This window comes from Callorhinchus milii, unplaced genomic scaffold, assembly GCF_018977255.1.
Source record: "Callorhinchus milii isolate IMCB2004 unplaced genomic scaffold, IMCB_Cmil_1.0 Scaffold1, whole genome shotgun sequence".
Taxonomy (NCBI): domain Eukaryota; kingdom Metazoa; phylum Chordata; class Chondrichthyes; order Chimaeriformes; family Callorhinchidae; genus Callorhinchus; species Callorhinchus milii.
In genome coordinates this window covers 133,757,384-133,779,508 of record NW_024704742.1, presented here as the reverse complement: position 1 = coordinate 133,779,508, position 22,125 = coordinate 133,757,384, and positions in this window count along the sequence as shown.

Sequence of the window (22,125 nt, the reverse complement as noted above, 5' to 3'; positions counted from 1 at the left end):
CAGCAGGTCTCAAAGTATTTCACGTGATGTGCTGTAAAGAGCCGTGACTGTGTTTTGAAGGCAAGTGCGGCAGCAATTGTGCAATCAGCGATCTCTCAAAAAAAGCTCTGAAGTAAATCACCAATTTTATTTATTTGGGTGATTGTTATCATTGGCATAGACACCGGGAGAAACTCCCTTCTGTTTTCGAGTAGTGCCATGGGATGTTTAACATACACCTGAATAGGCAGACTTGGTTTAGCATCTCATGTGAACAACGTTGCCTCCAACAATGAACAGATACACTGGAGTCCTCTTAATGTGGGGTTTGAACCCACAATCGTCTGACTCAGAGGTGAGAGTGCTACCAACTGAGCCAGGATAAGTTGTAGCATTATCCCCAACATGGCTTGAATGCACAGACTGGCACACATAACAAACTGTATCTGTTCACTACACATGAATTTCTAATTGAATCGTTTTGAACCAATCTCCGAGATAATCTTATTTCAAGCCAGTGATATAGCCCACAAGTGCCTCTTCAATTAATTCAAACACTCAAATCCAGAACAATTACCGATGAACACTTAATCCTAGTTACCCTCTAGTTATTTAAATTATTTATCTCTTGGAGAGACAGAGACAACTTGAGAAGCAATCGCACAATTCGGAGCAATTGACAAACACCACCTATCAATTTGAGCACTGTACTGCAATGTACTAGAACATGAAACAATTTGTACATGAGGGTGAGATTCTTGATAGCAATCTTTTTGGAGACAGGGAGCAAGGAGCCTGGTGAGGATTGGGTTGATGGGCATGCAGAATTTGGTGCAGGTGAGAATGTGGATGGTGGAGTTTGGGTGGTGAGCAGATATTAAAGACTATTTAAGAAAAGAAGGGAGTTTTACCTGGTGTCCTGGCCAACAGTCCCCCAGATAAAATTAAATTGGTCATTTTCATTACAGTTATTTTGTGAGATATTATTGTGCATAAATTTCCTGCTGTGTTCACCTGGACAATACAGTCACTAGTTTCAAGTAAAATCCTGTGAAGTGTTTCACTGAAGTAATAAGGATTTTTTTTATCAACACAATTTGCATTTGTGTAGCGCCTTTCAACAACAATGACTTGCATTTAGATAGCATCAGGGATAATATTAATAATGATAATAACAATAATTCTTGCATTTGATACAGCACCTTATCACCTCATTGAGACGTCTGAAAGTGCTTCCAGAATATGCCGTCAAGTGAATTGTATATATATTTTATGGGTGAAACACAGCAGCAATTGTGCAGAGCAGCATCCCATAAACAGTCGTGGATTGAGTGACCAAATTACCAAATTTTGTTGTTTGTTTTTGGAGGCATTATTACCCCGGAAAGTGACCCACCAATTGACAAACAACTGGGTTCCTACTTATTACTAGGTAAACAGAGGTGTGTGGAGTAAGGAAACCTGCCCAACGTTTCATCCTGCCCAGGAATCGAACCCAGGTCTTCTCGCTTGCAAGGCGAGTGCTCTAACCTCTAAGCTACGGGAACCCAACAACATTTACAGTAAACAAACAAACAAACAGATAAATAGATAAATAGATAAATAGATAGATAAACAAACAAACAAACAAACAAACAAACAAACAAACAAACAAACAAATAAATAAATAAATAAACAAATAAATAAATAAATAAATAAATAAATAAATAAATAAATAAATAAATAGGGGTAGCGTCTTGGAATGCTTAACAGCGGTGTGGTTTGATGCCAAGCTGGGAACGGGAGGTGACCCCCTTTCACATTGGGTGGATGCCTCAAAGTACTTAACACTGTTGGATGGGCACCTAAGTTGGAGGTGGGAGTCAAGAGGGGTGCGGAGGAGAAAGATTATTAAAAGTGCATTCAAAGACGTAGTTCTTGAGATAGGCAATAAACGAAGGGAGGATGGAACGAGTCAGAGGGACTCCAGGATGGAGCTCCAGAGAGTGGTGCAAATAAATTAAACTGTTTACCGTCTAAGCCCATTATATCGTTATAGAAAACCCACAGTTGCACTCAATGATTCAGACAGTAGACAAAGGAATTCTGTACCATTTGTACAATATTGATGTCTAGTCACAGAGGAAGATTGATGATTATGCATTGAAACACCTTGTGAGTGTTACAAATTGACGGAGGTGAAAATAAACAAGGCAGTGGCTAGACTACAGAATAAAATGCATAAATAGTTGCAAACCATGCACCAGAAAGCAACCTTAACTGGAATAAAATTGACAACCAAGTTCATGTCTAATGATATAAGCCAACAATAACATTGTGCCACATGTCATTTTGTACAAGAGGATTTTGAAAATTTATCAGAAGAAAATAGGCCAATCAAGTTGGATATGTTGGAATGTTGAGAAGGTAAATTCATTCAACACTTTAATTTGTTGAAAGGAGAAGAATGTAACATATTCATTTCACCTTCAAATTCCTTTCGCCCTGTTCTATCTTAAGACAGATAGAAATTTAGAGGTAGAGATAAGGAAGTTCCAGAGGTTAGAGGTGTAATAGCCAAAGCTGGACCACAGATGATGGTGGGGATGCGGAGGGAGATGTGTAGAGGTTTTGGGTTAACTGAGCAGTTCAGGCGAGCAGAAGAGATGGAGCAGAGTAGGAGAAGATCACTGAGATAGGGAAGTGCTAGGAAATGAAGGGTTTATAGGTGAGGCCGAGGATTTTGAACAACAACAAAATTACCAAGACGCCCCAAGACAGCCCAAGGCGCTGGACAGTCAGAGTTTGTGGAATTGCCATTGACTCTTACCTCTCAGTCAGAAAGTTCTAGGTTCTAGTTGGATTCAAGCTCCACTTTGGGAGTTTAAGCTGATGCAACAACAACAACAAAATTAAATTTGTACAGAGCCCTTCACGTCAGCAGGACGTCCCAAGGTGCTGGACAATCAATGTTTCGGACCCGAACTAAGGGTTGGGATCGGGGAGGGTGGAGGGCAGGGGGGGAACGGAATGCAATGCTGGGTGTGTGCTGCATTGTCAGATGTGCTGTCCTTCAGATAAGACAGTAACCCAAGGCTCCTTCTGCCTGTTCAGGTGGATGTTAAAGATCCCATCGCACTATTCAAAGAGAGAAGGGAGTTTCTCCCAGTATCTTAACCAACAATCCCACAAATAAATTTGGTTATGGCTGTTTATGGGACACTGCTGGGCATGAGTTCGCCCAGCATTGTCCCATAATACACAATCACTGCACTTTACAGTAAATCCTGTGAAGCACTTTGAGACATCCTCCTGAATTGAAAGATACTGAACCAAATGCAAAGGATTGTTATAATTATTTTAATTGAATGCTCACAACCATGTGACATCGGGTCAGCCAATTACTCATCCGTTCTTCAGTTGCGATCTTTCCAGCCATCTCAGCCCAGGTAATGTCACTGCTTCAATTGTTTCCACACCAGTGACGGATCAGTTGTGATGAATAACCAGGCAGATGAAATGCCAAACTGGTCATAATAGCAGCAAAAAACAAGCTGACTAAGGTCAACTGTAATTGGAAAGCTGTTTTCTGAAGGCAAATATAGCATCGGGCCAGCTGTGTTTGCTTTCTCCACAGAAAAGTATATATAAATTCACCTAGTCCTGAATTCAAGATCCTCATCCTCACCTACAAGGCCATTTACGGCCTTGCACCCTCCTACCTCTCCGACCTACTATCCCCCCACCTACCTGCCCGTACCCTCCGTTCCTCTGGCTCTGGTCTGCTCCATATCCCCCACCCTAACATCGGTGGCCGGGCTTTCAGCCTCTCAGCCCCTAGGCTCTGGAACTCCATCCCCCAGTGCCTTCGCCTTGCTTCCTCCCTTTCCTCCTTCAAGGCCGGTCTCAAGACCTTTCTCTTTGACCGTGCCTTCAGCTCCCCTCTCGACTCTCTACCCCCTCCTCGCTCCCTCCCTTCCCTCCCCTCACCTTGACTATTTCCCCCCTCCTCGCTCCCTCCCTTCCCTCCCCTCACCCTAACCATTTCCCCCCTGCTCGGGTCCCGACCCAACTGTCCAGTGCCTTGGGAAGTCCTCCCGAAATGAAAGGCGCTCTATAAATGCCATCTTGTTGTTGTTGTTGTAGTCTTAGCCTATAAAATCATATTAAGCCCAACTAGTCTAACTAGTCTCTAAGACTATTGTAACTTGTATGTCAGCCTGGCTCAGTTCACAAGATCACAAGTTGAGAAAATTCTGAGTTCAAGGCTCACGTTGGGACTTTGATCTTGGGTATTCTTGGCTGACACATTTAATGCCCCACATTGGGATTTGGAATCACATACTCAAAGCTGATTCTTCAATGTAGTGCTGGGGATACGTTGATTGTTGGAGGTGCCATCCCTTGGATAAAACGTTAAACTTGTCTGCCTGTTAAGCTGGAAGTTAAAGATTACATGGCACTATTTAAAAAGCAAAATGAGCTTCTCCCAGTGTCCTGACTAACAAATCCCCCCAAATAAAATTGGTCATTCACTTCATTGTTGTTTGTGGGACATTGCTGTGTGCAAACTAGATGCTGTGTTTCACCCACAATCCATTTTACAGTATATCCTGTGAAAGGTTTTTAGACGTCTCATGACAAGGTGCTGCATCCAATGCAAGTATTATTATTACTGTTCCTTTAACCTCCAAATGAACAGAATATTATTCTACCCTCCATTCCTGTGGCTTTGCTCTCCCATAACCCCTGCTCCCTGTCTGCTACTACCCCAATTTCTCCTCGAGTCAGTGAATGACTCTATGTTATAATTCTAAAGGCCAGCAAGGAAATGACGTAACAATATAATACAATATAAATTTACATTTTACACAGGGTTTTCGCTTCAGAAAAAATGTCCCATTAAATAATAATAAATAATTCTTGCATTTGATATAGCGCCTTATCACATCTTCGAGATATCTCAAAGCGCTTCACAGAATATACTGTAAAGTGAATTGACTGTATATTTTGTGGGCGAAACACAGAAGCCAATTGCGCATATTAGTGTCCTACAAACAGTTGTGGATTGAGTGACCTTTTTTCTAAGAGATTATTATCACCAGAAAGTGATCTGCCAATCAACTAATAACCATGTTCCTACTTACTGCTAGATAAAAGAGGCATGTGGAGTAAGGAAACTTGCCTAACGTTTCACCCTGCCGGGAATTGAACCCACGTCTCACTTGCGAGGAGAGTGCTCTAACCACTGAGCTACAAGATTCCACAGTGCTCAACACTGCTCGCGGAGCACCCGAGCTGGGGGATGGGTGGATGGGTCAAGCACAGTCAAAGAAGTAGATCTTTAGATGGACCTTGAACGAGCTGATGGGAGGGACGGAGGGTTGGAGGGAGGGGCACGCTGAGTCCCGGTGACATTTCTGAGCCAAAGTTATTTTAATCTCATTGTTTGCTGGCACAAGATCAAATTGTCCAATTGAGATGAACGAGATTACCTGTGGGTGACATCAATACACAGAGTAAAGTGAGGCGTGAATTGTAATTAAATAGAACAGATTTAATTATTAATTCCCTTTGAATAATTGACCAGCGTGGAGCTGTACATCTCAGCAGGGGTTTGTCATGGTTGAGACAAAGCATATCAACAGCAATTAGCTTCATCTGGCTGATCTTTGATGGGAGGGAAAGTGTGTAGAAGGTAAACACTCACTACCTCCCAGTGACCCTCATTGTAAAGCTACACATTTACATTTATATTCAGCGAACTCCTTTCAAGTTAGGAGAACATCTCAAATTTCATTCATGCTCTAATAATAATTATCCTAAAAATTGTACTGTACATTTCAATGTTCCTTACCCACTGCACTGTGGAAGTGTTGATAAATGTGGAGGAAATTGGAAGAGAGTTTCAACACTTGGCAGGATTTTACTGTGAAATGTAGTGACTGTGTACTTTGTAGGCAATAGCGCAGCGTACTGCAATATCCCACAAACAGCCATGAAGTGGATGAAGGAGAATTTCGGCTAGGACACCAGGGGAAACCACCTTCACTTTTCAAATAGTGCCGTGTGATCTTTCACCAGAGCTCCATCTTAGACTGTGAATTCAAAGACCCGACATGGGGCTTGAACCCACAGCCTTGCACCTCAGAGACAAGAGTGCAACCAACTGAACCAGACTGACATTCTGTCCCTGAAGGTATTTCTGTCCCTGAAATATGTCTCTTTGTTTGAATATGTGCCTTGTGTTCAACAGATAATTTTCTTGTTTAGCTTGACAAACTTTATTAAATGACCAGTACTGTTCAATAATAGATCTTTTTCCCCACACATGCCATTAAGACTGGGGAGTGTTGAAATCTATCGTCACTTCTCTCCATATCTCACTTGGATGAGCATGAGAGCTGCTGAAAGCTTCTAAATTTAGTCCCAATCATCTAATAGTGTGGCTGTCATATTAACCATAATAAAGGCATCACTTAAGGTGTCTCATTGCATCACTTGAGTTGGGGTCATCTGGTGTGTCAGCCTGGCTCAGTTGGTAGCAGCCTTGTCTCTAATCCTTGCATTTGATAATCCTTGCATTTTGCATTTTTGATATGGCGCTTTTCATGTCTTCTGGATGTCTCAATATAATAATAATAATAACAATAATAATCCTTGCATTTGATATAGCGCTTTTCACGTCTTCTAGACGTCCCAAAGCGCTTCACAGAATATATTGTAAAGTGAATTGACTGTATATTTGTGGGCGAACGCGGCAGCCAATTGCGCACAGCAATGTCCCACAAACAGTCGTGGATTGAAAATGACCAATTTATTATTGTTTTGTTTTTTTGGAGGGATTATTATTAGCGCTTCACAGAATCTACTGTCAAGTAAATTGACTGTATATATTGTGGGTGAAACACAGTAGTGTCCCACAGATAGTCGTGGATTGAAGTGACCAATTTATTATTGTTTTTGTTTTTCTTGAGGGATTATTATCAGGCTTGTGGAGCAAGGAAACTTGCCCAAGGTTTCGCCCTGCTGGGAGTTGAACCCAGGTCTCTCGCTTGTGAGGCAAGTGCTCTAACCACTGAGCTACAGCACTGCACAAGTCTCTGAGTCAGAAGGTTGTGGATACAAGCTCCATATCGGGACTTTATAATAATAATGCTTGCATTTGATTTGGCGCCTCATCACATCTTCGAGACGTCTCAAAGTGCTCAAATACTGTGAAGTGAATTGACTGCATATTTTGTGGGTGAAATGTGGCAGCCAATTGCACACAGCAGAATCCACAAACGTTGTGGATTGAGTGACCAATTTTTTTTTGAAGGAATCATTACCCCCGGAAAACCGATGTGCCAATCGACTAACAACCATGTTCCCACTTACTGCTAGGTAAATAGAGAAGTGTGGAGTAAGGAAACTTGCTCAAAGTTTTGCCGGGAATCAAACACAGGTCTCTCACTTGCTAGGTACATGCTCTAACCATTGAGGTACAGGACTCCACTTTGTACCCACATAATCTAAGCTGACACTCCAATGTAGTGCTTGGGGTTATGATTTTTTATAATTTTTATATTGAGGTATCATTTCAGAGGTTTTGAGGTTCTGTCTGCCTGTAAAGGTGGAGGTTAAAGAACCCATGGCACTGCTCGAAAAGAGAAGGGAGTTTCTCCCAATATCCTGGCTTACAAACCCCAGATAAAATTGGTTAACTGTTTCCCGGCTGTTTATGGGTCGTTGCTGTGTGCAAATTGGCTGCTGTGTTTGCCATCAAAGTACACAGTCACTTCAATTTACGTTCTCCCGACATGAAAGGCGTTCTACAAATGTAATTTTGTTGTTGTATCCTAATGGATTGCAGTGAGATGTCCTTCTGACATGAAAGGCACAAAATTAAATGTAAGGATTACAATCATTTTATCCAGCAATTCATTTACATTGTACGATAACAACTTGCATTGATTGACATAGCAGCTTTTACATTGGATAACATTGCAGAGTGCTTAAAGGCTCTCCGGTGAATAGTTGTGTATTCCTACCTGCTGTTTCCTAGGAAGCTCGATTCCAGCACAGCTTGAGTTAGAGTTGAGGGTATAGCTAACTGCAGGAGGTCTGTACAACACAGCAAGCAGAACCACTTCTCCCGTTATGCCAAGTCTGCGTGATCAGCCTGAACCACTCGGCTGAAATTTCACCTAGTTTTAGCTTAAAGGCTGTTTAAAACATTTCTTCAATTCAGCCAATATTTAAAGATTTATCTCTTCGACCGCGTTTTGGGGGGTTTCTGGAAGCATGAGATCGGATGGGCCGAAGGGTTTTCTTCATCCAAACTAATTGTGTGATTTTGTGAGTTCTATAATAATAATAATTCTTGATTTGACAACACTTCATTGGAATGTAAGCCCAGGTTTCTAGTTCAAAGTGCCAATGTGGGACTTGAACCCATAATCTTCTCACCCAGAAGTGAGAACGCCACCAACTGACCCAGACTGATACTCATTGCCCTCTATTCCTCAGGACCATATTAGACATTGAGTGGCTCTTAGGCAAAGTCTGCAGGACAAAGCATCTCATCCAAGTGCAAGGGATCTTTATTGCTAAGGACAATCCTGACGAAACCGGCAGTCATCTTCATTATATTTTATTAAATTCATAATGTATCTAAAATGTGGAAATTATTTTGGTGTCATATCAGAGCCTCTGAATTCTTTTTAAACCCACGATAATTACAACTTAACTTTTCTCCAAATCCCAATTTGAAAATTATTGCAAATTCCTAAAGTCCGACACTTGATATTAATCCTTGCATTTGGTATAGCACGCTTATCATATCATTGAGATATCTCAAAGCGCTTCATAGAATATGTTTGTCAAGTGAATTATCTGTATATTTTGTGGGGAAAACACGGCAGCCAATTGCGCACAGCAGCATCCCACAAACAATCGTCGATTGAGTGACCAAATGATTATTTATTTATTTTTGAAGGGATTGTTATCACCGGAAAACGATCCGCCAATCGACTAACAATCGGGTTTCTATTTTCTGCTTGGTAAACAGAGGCATGTGGATTAATGAAACTTGAATAAGGTTTTGCTCTGCCTGGGAATCGAACTTGGGTCCCCTCTCTTGCGAGGCGAGAGTTCCAACCAATACACTACAGGACTGTAATAGAGGGATCCAGGAGCCATAACCTTAAAATCAAAACCATAAGAATAGCTTTTAATAATATTAATCCTTGCATTTGATATAGCACCTTATCACATCATCAAAATGTCTCAAAGCACTTATTACTGTAGAGTGTAGTGTCACGGCTGAATATATTTTGTGGTCGAATGCGGGCCCCAACATGTATCCATCAATATCCCACAATGACTTACTTTGTCTCGGAGATTGTGCTCTCAATGGCAAGCCTTGCAGTCTTAGCTGGTTAACCTCCAATGCAGTTAACCCAATGCACACTTTGAGGTCCCCAACCCTTGACTCTCGCCAACCTGCTTCAACAACAGCAACAAATTACATTTCATGTCAAGAGTGCTCCCTAGTACTCTTTGGAATTGGGTAAGCAGGGTTCGCTCCTCGAGGGAGAGAACGTGCATATTCAATTCCAAACACAGGGAAATTGTCATGTGTGAGTGGCAGACATATGTGGAACTCTCTGTCTGGTTTGGATACTCTTGAGCACTGTGATGGGTTGGTACTCTGTGTCAGACACCCGGCTGCTTGAAAAAAAGGAAAGAAATGGGGGCACATTTGATCTTTGCTTGGTGCTGTAAATTTCTTGTAAACTTTTGATTTATGTACTTCATCCTACAGAGAAAACTAAGACGGTGACAGGCCAGGACACTGTAATCAATATGGTTGATTCTCCCCACTGCCTCCAAACCTATCACCATCTTCTACCGCCCATGGAAGAAGATCTCCCCGAAATCCCTCTCCGCTGCCCTGGAGTCCTCTGATCTCCTCCCCCTCTGGCCCACCTCTCGCAACAATCCACTCTCTGCACTCACTCTTCTCCACAGCACCCTCTCCACCACACTTGGTGTCCTTGCCCCCCTCACCTCTCGAACTGCCTCCTATTCCCAATCCTCACCCTGGTTCACCAGCCACCTCCGCTTGCTTAAGGGCCAGGTGCGGTCTGGCGAATGCACTTGGCTCAAATCCGGCCTAACAGTCCACCGCTACATCTGGCTGGAACTCATTAAGAACTACTGCTCCGCTCTCGCCTCAGCAAAATCAGCCTTCTATTCCAGGTTAATCCTGGAGGCCAAAGGCAATCCCAGGTTCCTGCTCTCCACCACTAACCAGCTCCTCTGCCCTCCCCGAAACGTCTTGCAGATACTTTTCTCTGACTCTCACTGCGAGAAAATGCTGGACTTCCTCGAGTCCAAAATTGAGGGAATCCACTCAGCTGCCACTACCTTCTGAATTTCCAACCCCTCCCTACCCCCACCTCACACAATTACCCATCCGACAATTACCCATCCCTCCTTCCACACCTTTGAAGCTGTCACCCCGTCCTCTGTCTTCAACACGGTAACCTCCATGAAGTCCATCACCTGCTCCCTTGACCCCATCCCTACCCTTCTCCTTAAATCTCAGCTCGACCTCCTTGCCCCATTACTCGCTGACATCATTAACCTCTCCCTGTCATCTGGCACTGTTCCTTCCCCGCTCAAAACAGCCACTATCATCCCCACCCTGAAGAAACCTTCCCTCGACCCATCTCAGCTATCTAGCTACTGGCCTATCTCAAATTTCCCCTTCCTACCCAAGATCCTTGAGAGAGCCATTGCCTCCCAGCTTCGCTCTTTCCTCTCCTCTCACTCCCTCCATGAACCTTTCCAATCAGGTTTCCGTGCTGCCCACAGCACAGAAAGTGCTCTGGTCAAGGTCACAAACGACATCCTGACCATGTGTGACCAGGGCTCCCTCTGCCTCCTCGTTCTCCTCGACCTCTGCGCCACCTTTGACACCGTGGACCACTCAATCCTTCTCCACCGCCTCTCCTCCCACCTCAACCTTCAAAGCTCTGTCCTTGACTGGTTCAAATCCTACCTTTCACACCGCCTCCACTTCGTCGCGGCTAATGGCTTCTCCTCCAGCCCCCGCGCCGTATCGTGGGGTGTTCCTCAGGGTTCTGTCCTCAGTCCTCTCCTCTTCACCCTCTACATGCTCCCTTTAGTGACGTCATCCGGAGGCATGGGGTAAATTTCCACATGTATGCAGATGACACCCAACTCTACCTCTCTGCCTCCACCCTGAACTCCAGGACTACTGGCGTCCTGTCTGATTGCCTGTCCGACATCAAGTCCTGGAGGAGGGCCAACTTTCTCCAACTGAATGTCAGCAAGACCGAGGCCCTCCTGATTGGCTCATGCCAGCGCCTCCGCACCTCAGGTGCTGGCAGCATCAGCCTCCACGGCTGCACACTCAACCTCACTAAGCCAGTCAGGAACCTGGGTATCTTGTTTGACCCTGAACTGTCCTTTCTCCCCCACATCCGCGCCATGACTGGCACTGCCTACCACCACCTCCGCAATATTGCCAGACTCCGTCACTGTCTCAACTCTCAGGCTGCTGAAACCCTTACCCATGCATTCGTTATCTCAAGGCTTGATAATGGGAACTCCCTCCTCATCGGCCTTCCCAACCCTTCCCTTCAGAAGCTGCAGATCATCCAAAACTCTGCAGCTCGTGTACTCTCGCGCACCGGGCTCCGTGACCCCAACACTCCCACCTTCACCTGACTCCACAGGCTCCCCATCCCCCAGAAGATCGAATTCAGGATCCTCGTCCTCATCTTTAAGGCCATCCATGGCCTTGCCCCCTCTTACCTCTCTGACCTGCTGACCCCTACCACTGCCCGCTCCCTCCACTCATCAAACTCCAGCCTAGTCCATGTCTCCCGCCCGACCCACCCTTCCATCGGTGGCCGGCCTTTCAGCCTCTCTGCCCCCACAGTCTGGAACTCCATCCCACAGTCCCTTCGCCTCGCTACCTCCCTTGCCTCCTTCAAGGCCGGTCTCAAGACCCTTCGCTTCGACTGTGGTTACTTGTGGTCTCCCTCCCACCTCTCTGCCTTCCCTCACCCCTACACTACCCCTTCCCAATGCTCGGGCCCCGTAACCTGAATGTTCAGTGCTTTGGGACATCCTCCCGATGTTAAAGGCGCTCTACAAATATAATTTTGTTGTTGTGTTGATGGGTGTATTGATGGAGGTAATAGCAACAGAAGCCACACAGCTCTGAAACCTGCGGGTACAGAGAAAATAATGAGACATTTTCAAGTATTCAAGTGACTGAGTATCTGCAATCTGTTACAGCTCCCTAATGTGTCAAAAATATTTGTGATTAAACAAATAGTATTGAGTTGGATTGACAGGATCTTCTTGCCCTATTGATTTTCCAGCACTTTGGGACATCCTCCTGAAGTGAAAGGGCACTACATAAATGTAATTTTGTTGTTGATTTTATACTGTAGATAAGGCACTCTGATTTGCTAAAAGTTACATTTTGTTTTAGACAGTCAATCAGTTCTGTTAATGTAATCCAGTTGGCTGTCCCAGAAAGTACGCTACCTTATCAAAATGGTTTTACTATTCATTATAATCCTTCTTTTTGATGTAGAGCCACATCTAAGGGTCAAAGCATCTCAATGTGCCTCTGCATTTCACTGCATATCAGAAGGAGAATTGTAGCAGCCGGTTTGCCTCCAGCTATTATCATCCAAACTGCCATGATGTGAATGAACAATTTTATCATGACGATTGTTGGCCAGGACATCAGGAGACATTTCCTTCTGTTTTCGAATAGTTCTGTGAGGATCTTTAACGTCCATTTGTACAGACAAATGGGACCTCGGTTTTTGTCGCAGCAAAGGGCGGCATGTCCAAAAATACAGCGTACCCTTAGAAACACTTTGGAGTGTCAGCCCAGACTGTGAGCTCAAAGTCCCGATGTGACTCAGATATGTTTGTGCTACCAACTGTGCCAGGCGTCACCAATTGGCACTGTATGATGTCTGTGCCTCTCTGACAATTTATTTTATATTGACGACCCATAAGCTCACAAGAAAGGCGCAGGGAAAAAAAACTATTCAGACTATTGATTTCATCCTTCCAGAACAGCAAACCATTATCACATTCCCATTGTGGCATCATGCTATTTCTTTCACATGAAATCATTGCAGGCAAAACCACCTGGGATGTTGAAATGTTATTGAAATGTCTCAAAGTTCTTCACAAAATACACTGTAATGTAATTTGACTGTATTTTCTGTATTGTTACCATTGGAAAGCGATCCACCAATTGACTAATAACCAGATCGCTACTAACTGCTAAGTAAATGGAGATGTGTAGAGTAAAGACACTTGCCTATGGTTTCGCCCACCCGGGAATCAAACCCTGGTCCTCTCGTATGCGAGTAGAGTGCTCTAACCAATATTCCATAGGACTCCAACAACAACAAGAATTTGCATTTATATAGCACACTTCATATCAAGGCCAGCACCTTGGAGTTCTTAAACTCCCCCCAGGCTACAGGAAGCAACAGATTCAAAGGTCAAATGACCCCCCCCCCCACACCGATCCTATCTTCTTTTGCATTCCATCACCATGATGAAGAGATTGTGGTTCAAGTCCATTTCGGGCCTTTGACCTCACAGTCTATGCTAATCTGCCAGTGTAGTGCTGGGGTTGTGCTGTGTTCTTGGAGGTGTCGTCCTTCGGATGAGACGTTAAACCAAGATCCTGTCTGCCTGCTTGGGTGAACGTTAAAGATCTGATCGCATTAGCCAAAAAGAAAATGGAGTTTCTCTCCGTATCCTGGCCAACAATCACCCACATAAAATTGGTCATATACTTCATTGCTGTTTGTGGGATATTGCTATTCGCAAACTGGCTGCTGCGTTTCTTCACAAAATGTAGTCATTCCACTTTACAGTATCTCCTGAGAAATGTTTGGAGATGTCCTCTTGATGCAAAAGACACAATATCAAATGCTACGATTTGTATTCTTATTTTCTATACTTCTTTAAACCAGTGTTACCCAACAAAAATGGAAATGGTTGTTAGGAAGAATTGTTAGGTGTGATAATCTAAAAGACAGAGAGTATATTTTATTCACTGATGTAACTGATTCAAGACACATTCGAGACACACTCGAAAGTACATACACAAATTGCTAACCACAAATTGGCTGCCTACAGAATGCACAGTCACTCCACTCTACAGTAAATCTTACGAAGCAATTTGAGACATTTCAATGTAGTGGAAGGTGCTATATCATTTCAAATGGAAGGATTATTATGATTATTATTAGAACTTGCATTTAATTAGGAAACTTAATTAAATTAGAGAAAAGCTCCTCTACCTCCAAGCCTTGTCCCTTTCCCTGAAAACCTTCCTCTAAGACCGTGCCTACGGTCACCGTCCTACAGCTCCAGTCGCTCTCCGCTACTGTCAAGAGCCTTGAGACGCTACCATGCATGGGGGATGCTATACAAATGCAAGTTGTTGGCTTGGTAATAATTACCCAGTGTTGATGGGTATGTTATTTTTTGCAATGATAAAGTACTATAGGAACAAGTTAAAAAATGCTGGATCTTTAAGTCAAACTGCGCTGGTCTTCCTATCGCAATTTAATTCCTCTTTGAAACAGATACCCAGAAATGTCAGTAAATCTTGCATTCCATATCGGGTCTTATCATGTGCAGAGGTGTCTCAAAGGTTTCACAGGATTTTTACTGTGAAGAGTAGTGACTATGTATTTTATAAGTGAAATGATTTCAATTTCCCTCAGCCAGTCATGAAGTGAATGATCAATTTTGTCCTGGGGATTGTCGGCCAGGACATCGAGAGAAACTACCTTCTCTTTTCGAGTAGAACCGTGTGATCTTTAATGTCCACCTGTCAGACGAGTTCTTGGGTTAACATCTCATCCGAACAACAGCATCCCTGACAAAGTTATTCAGTTTTAGCTGGTTAAACTCCCCAAGCCTCAGCTCCTGCTGGCCTGTGACAAATACTCTCTGGAATTAAGTAAGCAGGGTATATCTTTCCAGGGGGAGAGAGAGCATATCTCCAGACACAAGAAATTACCATGTGTAGGTGAGGTACATATGTAGAACTCTCAGTTCATTACGGATGCTCTTACGCACTGTGATGGGTTTCAATATATATAAAAAATATTATTATTAAGGGTTATAAATATATAATATTTCTATTATATTTATATTTATATAAATCCAAGTTGTTGTTGTTGTTGTTTCCATGTGTTAGCCACCTGGCTGACTGCTCCCTGATCACCCCAGTCCTTGCCAGACTGCACTGGCTGCCTATCCCAGAGAGGATCGATTTCAAGATCCTCACCCTTGTATTCAAGTCCCTGCACTCCTTTGCAGCCCCCTACCTCTCTCACCTCCTCTCTCCTCAAAACAGTAGCCGTTACCTCCGTTCCTCCGGGTCTGGCCTCCTCCTCGTCCCCCGAGTCCTCTGCTCCACCCTCGGCGGCTGTGCCTTCAGCCACTATGCTCTGAGGCTCTGGAACTGCCTTCCTCACTCCCTTCGTCTCGCTCCCTCCCTTCCCATTTTCAGGTCTCTGCTGAAGACCTTTATTTTCGACCGCGCCTTTGGTCACCTTCCTCCCCCTCCCCCTGGCTCGGTCCCGGGATCCGTTACTGTAAAACGCTCTGAGACGCTGTCTGGCATGGAGGGCGCTATTTAAATCCAAGTTGTTGTTGTTCTTGTTTCTATGTGCGTTAGCCACCTGGCTGACCAAACAATACACCAATGGCATCTTGGTTGGACATCTCAGATTGATAAAACATTGAAAACTTAAACCAGGACACTCATAGTTTCAAAGTGTCTAAGAGTTTTAGAAGTTCTTTCCAATTCCTGCATAATCCTTTGTCTGCCTGTGAGTGGGTTAGAATAACCAAAGACAATTTTGAGCCACTTACATTAAGGAAAGAGGCATTGGAGGGGATGTAACTGTTTGAAAATAGAGTGAGGTTACGACAATACATAATAATAATAATAATAATAATCCTTGCATTTGATATAGCGCTTTTCACGTCGGGAGGATGTCCCAAAGCGCTTCACAGAACACACTGTAAAGTGAATTGACTGTATATTTGTGGGCGAACGCGGCAGCCAATTGCGCACAGCAATGTCCCACAAACAGTCGTAGATTGAAAATGACCAATTTATTATTGCTTTTGGTTTTGGAGGGATTATTATTAGGCTCTGTGTGGAGTAAGGAAACTTGCCCAAGGTTTCGCCCTCTGCCTGGAATTGAACTCAGGTCTTTCGCTCGCAAAGCGAGTGCTCTAACCACTGAGCTACAGGACTCCAATGGAATCTTTTTAAGGTGCAAATGTTGTTGGAGGCGTCCGATTGAAAGCCACATGAGATGAGATGAGTGGAGACATCTGATAGCCACTCAGCAAACAAAGCTTCAAAGCACAACGACGGGAGAGGAGAATTCTATCTGTTGTTAAAATAATGACATCAACTGTGACTTCTCCACGTACAAAGCATTGAAATGCAACAAAACGGTACAATTTTAACAAAATGTCCAATTGCAGCGATAGATATCAAAACGCCACGAACAAGAACTGTCCCTTTGATGAAAACAGCTAAAATTGAAATTGAAAGTGCAAATTGGCTGGATATACACAGCCACTACACCATAATAAATCCTGTGAGGCACTTTGAGACGGTCTCCCGACGTGAAAGGGAGACCGGCATGTGATGTCAAATGCAACGATTGTTATTGTAACATAAGCTTAGTTTTATAAAGAACAACTTCAGGACAAGTAACAGGAAGCAAATTACCCAGAGGCTAATTAGCAGCTGGAACATGTAAGCAGGAAGTGTGGTCGAGGGCAGGATTCTGGACAGCTTGATGTCTGGACTGGACTTCGAGGAGCGATTAGATAAACTGGGTATGTTCACATTAACGGGCGATATGATTGCGGTCTTTAAAATTCTGAAGGGAATAATGTAGACCATGATAAGCTGTTTTATCTTGCACTGAACAGTAGAACCAGAGGACATGGCTTGTGATTGAAGGGTGGGAAATTCAGAATAAATTTACGGAAAAACTACTTCATTGAACGAGTAGTAAACTTGTGGAACAAGGGAGATTGTGGAAGCAGAAAATATAATTTGTTTCAAGAACAAATTAGATGGATTTCTGCTGGAAAATAATATCTCAGGATACAGTATATACCTTGTGATTTGAGGATTTAAACCCTGTTCTGCATGACCTATAGAGTATTGGTTAGAGCACTTACCTCGCAAGAGAGAGGACCTAGGTTCGATTCCTGGCAGGGTGAAACTTATGGCAAGTTTCCTTACTCCACAGGCCTGGTTACCTAGCAGTAATTAGGAACCCGGTTGTCAGTCGATTGGCGGTAATAATCCCTTTTAAAAAATTTGGCTATTCAATCCACGATGGTTTGTGGGACACTGCTGTGCGCAATTGGCTGCTGCGTTTCACCCACAAAATATGCAGTCAATGCATTGTACAGTATATTCTGTGAAGCACTTTGAAACATTTCGATAATGTGATAAGGCTCTATATCAAATGCAAGGATTATTATTATTATTATTATTATTATTATAGTCTCCTCAGGGTATTTGGTAAGGTTGCCCAGTCCCTCAGATGTGCCTCACTCTCAGATACTCTAAAGAAGCACATCTTGTGCTTTCATCAGAAGAACCATTCCAAAATTTACTGCGAGCGGATCATTCCACAGTGTCTTCTTTGTCCTGCCAATGTGCATCTCATAGGCAGGATCAATTTTCAACACAACTGGGAACAAACTGTCCCTGAAACCTGGTGCAATTGCAGTCTGAGAGTGTTTCGCTATGGGTTCTGTAGTTTTGCCTTTAGTCTAATGTCAACCAGAATACTTCTGGACTAGATACAATAGACACAGGATAGCGAATATGTGGTATATAATGTGATAGACTATCACATTGCATCCTGCAATTTTTTCCCTCCTCCATGTCATTACTGCTGTATCACTGTAAATTACTTTCCATAAAGTAACATTGTGACCTGAAAGCTCTTTGCGTCCTGTCCACACTGCGCATTCTGTGCGGATTCAACACAAAACATTCCTTATCCCATCCCTCATGGACATTTTTAAAGGAACATTGTTATAAATAAAAACGAATATAATTATTGTTTTGATATAATACCTTAGGGACAAGATGTCTCAAAGCACTTCACAAGATATGCAGTAAAGTGTCGTGACTCATTTGTAGGAAAATGTGTCAGCAAACAGCTGTTGAGTCCTGAACGCCCCATACTCTGGAACTCCATTTCACAGTCCCTTCGCCTCGCTTCCTCCCTTGCCTCCTTCAAGGCCGGTCTTAAGACCCTCCTCTTCGATCATGCCTTCGGTCGCCCTCCCACCTCTGCCTTTTCTCATCCCTACCCCACCCCTCCCCTCCCCCATGCTCGGGTCCTGATCCCTGACTGTCCAGTGTCTTAGGACGTCCTCCCGACATGAAAGCTGCTCTATAAATGTAATTTTGTTGTTGTTGTTGTAGCTCAGCAGTTAGAGCACTCGTCTCGCAAGCAAAAGAACCTGTGCAGGGCAAAATGTTGGGCAAGTGAGACTGTCCTAGTGTCCTCCTCAGATAAGTTGGACCACTGTTGTCAAGACTGTTTTGAAGACTGTTTGCTGTGCACAAATTGGCCGCCCCCATTTGCCTTCCAAATACGCAGTCAATATATTTGACAGCAAATTACTGCAAACTGCTTTGAGATGATTTGCTGTGAAAGTGCTATATGAAAATGGCAAGACTGTCCTGTTAATGCTTGTGCTATATCAATGTAAAAACGTTATTGCCATTGGTGTAAAGTGATCTGAGACCTCCCTCCGTGAAAGGCGCTGGGCAAATTGTTGTTGAAACTGCAAATATTTTTAAACAGCTCACTTTAGATTTTTAGCTCCTGCATTCTGTAAGCACAATTTCTGTGATCATGCTCATCTCTCAGCTTCTGGTGTTCTGGCCAACAATCCCCCAAATAAAATTGGTTATTCATTTCATGCTGTTTGTGAGATATTGTATGCGTAAATTGGCTGCCGCTTTGTCTGTAAATGCAGAGTCACTCCACTTTACAGTATAATCTCATCAAGTGCTCTGAGGCAATGTGATGAGGTGCTATTTAGAGTTTGCTAAGAGCAATTTCAGAACAGACTCTAGGAAGCTTTTCTGTACCCATAGGATAATTAATGACTGGAACAGGTTGTCAGCCAGAGTGGTTGAAGTCAGGACACTGTATTCATTCAAAAAGCAGCATGATGCTGTGATTGATAGATGGCAAATGAGTATTCTAGTGAGATAATAATAGTCCTTGCATTTGTAAAATTGCCTTATCATATCCTTGAGACTTAAAGCACTTCAAATAACGTACTTTCAGATGAGACATTAAACCAAGGCCACGTCTGCCTGTTCAGATAGACTTTTAAAGCTATTGTTTCAGATAATCACAAAAAAAGTAAAAGGCAATTTTTTTTCCCTCAAAGTTTTTGGAATGCAGAACGCCTTGTCAAGTAAGGAGGTGGGATAGCTTGAAGGGGTATAGGGATAGGGCATGGCAGTGGGATTGAATGGACAGCTTGCTCTGAGAGCCAGTACAAACTCGATGGGCTGAATGGTTTCCCTTCTGCGCTGTACATTTCGATGATTGCACAGATTATTTTTATTACCTTGGAAGTTCACTTTTATGTATATATATATATATGAATATTTCACATATTAAAAGAAAGGGCATGACCACAAAGTGAAACAGTGAGATGATTTTATTACTGTTTATTGCACAGCGTATAAATTTCACAATGCTTGCTTGACATAGAGGATTTAAGGGTTTTGTGTTTAGTACAGTATTTACAGGCTGTCATCACGACATACCGATTCCACCTGAGTCTCAGAGTGTGAAGGATTTGCTTTTAAATTTAAGATTGCGCAAAACTGCAGAGAATTCTTCCTTTCAGTCTTGTCTCTACCTCCCACCCTGCACCAGGCCACCCCTACCTCCCTCGCTTATTAACCAACACTGTCACTGTGGCCGTAAAGCGTTCTGAGACATTATACAACATTGACGGGCACCGTACAAATGCAAGTTATATAATAATAATAATCCTTGCACTTGATACAGTGTCTCCTCATGTTGTCGAGACATCTCAAATGGATTTTACATGGACTATACGATACGGAAAGCTATAATTTTTTTAACAGCTCAGCTGAACGTGGCAGCCAATTTACGAATGACCAATTTGATCGTCGGGGGTTCGTTGATTTTGTGGATTTGGAATCTGGGTTTCCCACAGTTTTCTTCAAATGAAGACTTCCAAATCGAATGCTGATTTACAGAATTTTCCATAACCTCAGATTCTGGGAGAAGACGGCCTGAGACTAGGTGGAATTTCGGGGCCCGTAATGTAAACAACGATTTTTGTGTGTGGAGGGGGGATAAAGCACTTAATTCCCATTTTGTTGCACGTACAGTACTTTGAAGCGTTTGCCTTTCAAGCAAGGATTTAATCAGAGTATGCCTTGTTCCTCTGATGTGCCCTTTGTGTGCTCAGTCTGAGCATTGCACAGTAAGGTTCTTGGGAATTATCGATGAGCTGCTACCCTGGTAATCTCCAATGCAGAAAGCAAACAACTTTCACTGTGTGTTGGTTTCTCTGCATGTGTCCTCCTTTCAAGTGACAATAGAAACACAGTCTAGCACCTATTTTTTGAAAGCACTTTTTTTTGTTATTATTTATCTTTTTTCGGGAAAGATCCAAAAAGCTTTAAGGTGTCGGCCAGCAACACCCATTATGAGTGAGATTATGCGAGACTGTGGAAAGCACCAGTTTGAGAGGTTTAATTTGCTCCTCAAGTTAAACTCAGGCCAGTCCTCCATTCATGCTTTGCCAGAGGCGCCGTCTTTCAGAAGAGACATTAAAACCTCGGGCCTGATCAGGTGGACATTAAATATCATGCGGCGCTATTTGAAAAGAGAAGGATGTTTCTCCAGGTGTCGGCCAACAATCCCAAGGTAAATGTACAGGGTTTTCACAACGTCCTGTTAACCGCAATCTTTTTTTCCACAGTGCACTGACAACAACAGAATCATGTGGAACAATGATGATAATTGTATTGAGAAGTACTTGATTGTATTCAGTACAAAAGCGCTTAACTGTATTTAAACGTCCAGGATCGTTGTGACCTCTCAAATGGATTTTACGTGGACTGTGTGCTTTTGTAGCTGAAGATGCCCTTGGGGCGTCCTCACGACATGAATAGCACTATATAAATGCAATTTCTTGTTGTTGCAAAATTGGCTGCTGTGTTTGCAACAGAAAAAACATTGCACTAGGCAAGGAAGATTCGCTCAGAGATTGGAGTGGCTTTGATGTGATTGTGATGTTAAATGCAAGGATTATTATTGTAAGACACTGTAAAAAGATAAGTTCTTTCATATAGGTGAAGTGGGATTGCTTTTGGGCAGCTATCAATATGGTTCCTCTGGGACGACAGCAAATAGGTTGTAAACAAAAATGTATTGCCTTTCACGGATCATTTAGCAGAATTCAAAAATATCATCGTTGGATGTCTTTGGATTCTGCCTCCCTCCCATACAAACACACACACATGCACACTCAAACACAGTCAAACAGGTATACACAAACACACATATACACACATACACACGAGCACAGAGAAACATTTACACGCACAACAAGATTACATTTGTATAGCGTATATGTATATGTGAAAGGTCACATCGGGAGGACGTCCCAAGGCGCTGGATAATGTATAGGACCCGAGCTGGGGTCAGGATCCGGAAGCGTGGAGGGCGGGGGAGGGACCGAGGGAATGGTCAAAGATGAGGGTCTTGAGATGGATCTTGAAGGAGGCAAGGGAGGGGATGAGATAGAGGAATTGCAGGATGGAGTTCCAGAGCATGGGGACAGAGTGGCAGAAGGTCTGCCCGCCAATGGTGAGGTGGGCGAGGCAGGGGATGTGAAGCAGGCTGGAACCAACTGAGGGGAGAGAGTAGGCAGGTTGGTAGGGGTTAGAAGGTTGCAAAGGTAGGGGGAAGCACGGGCATGGAGAGTTTTGAAGGTGAGGACCAGAATCTTGAAGTGTATCCTCTG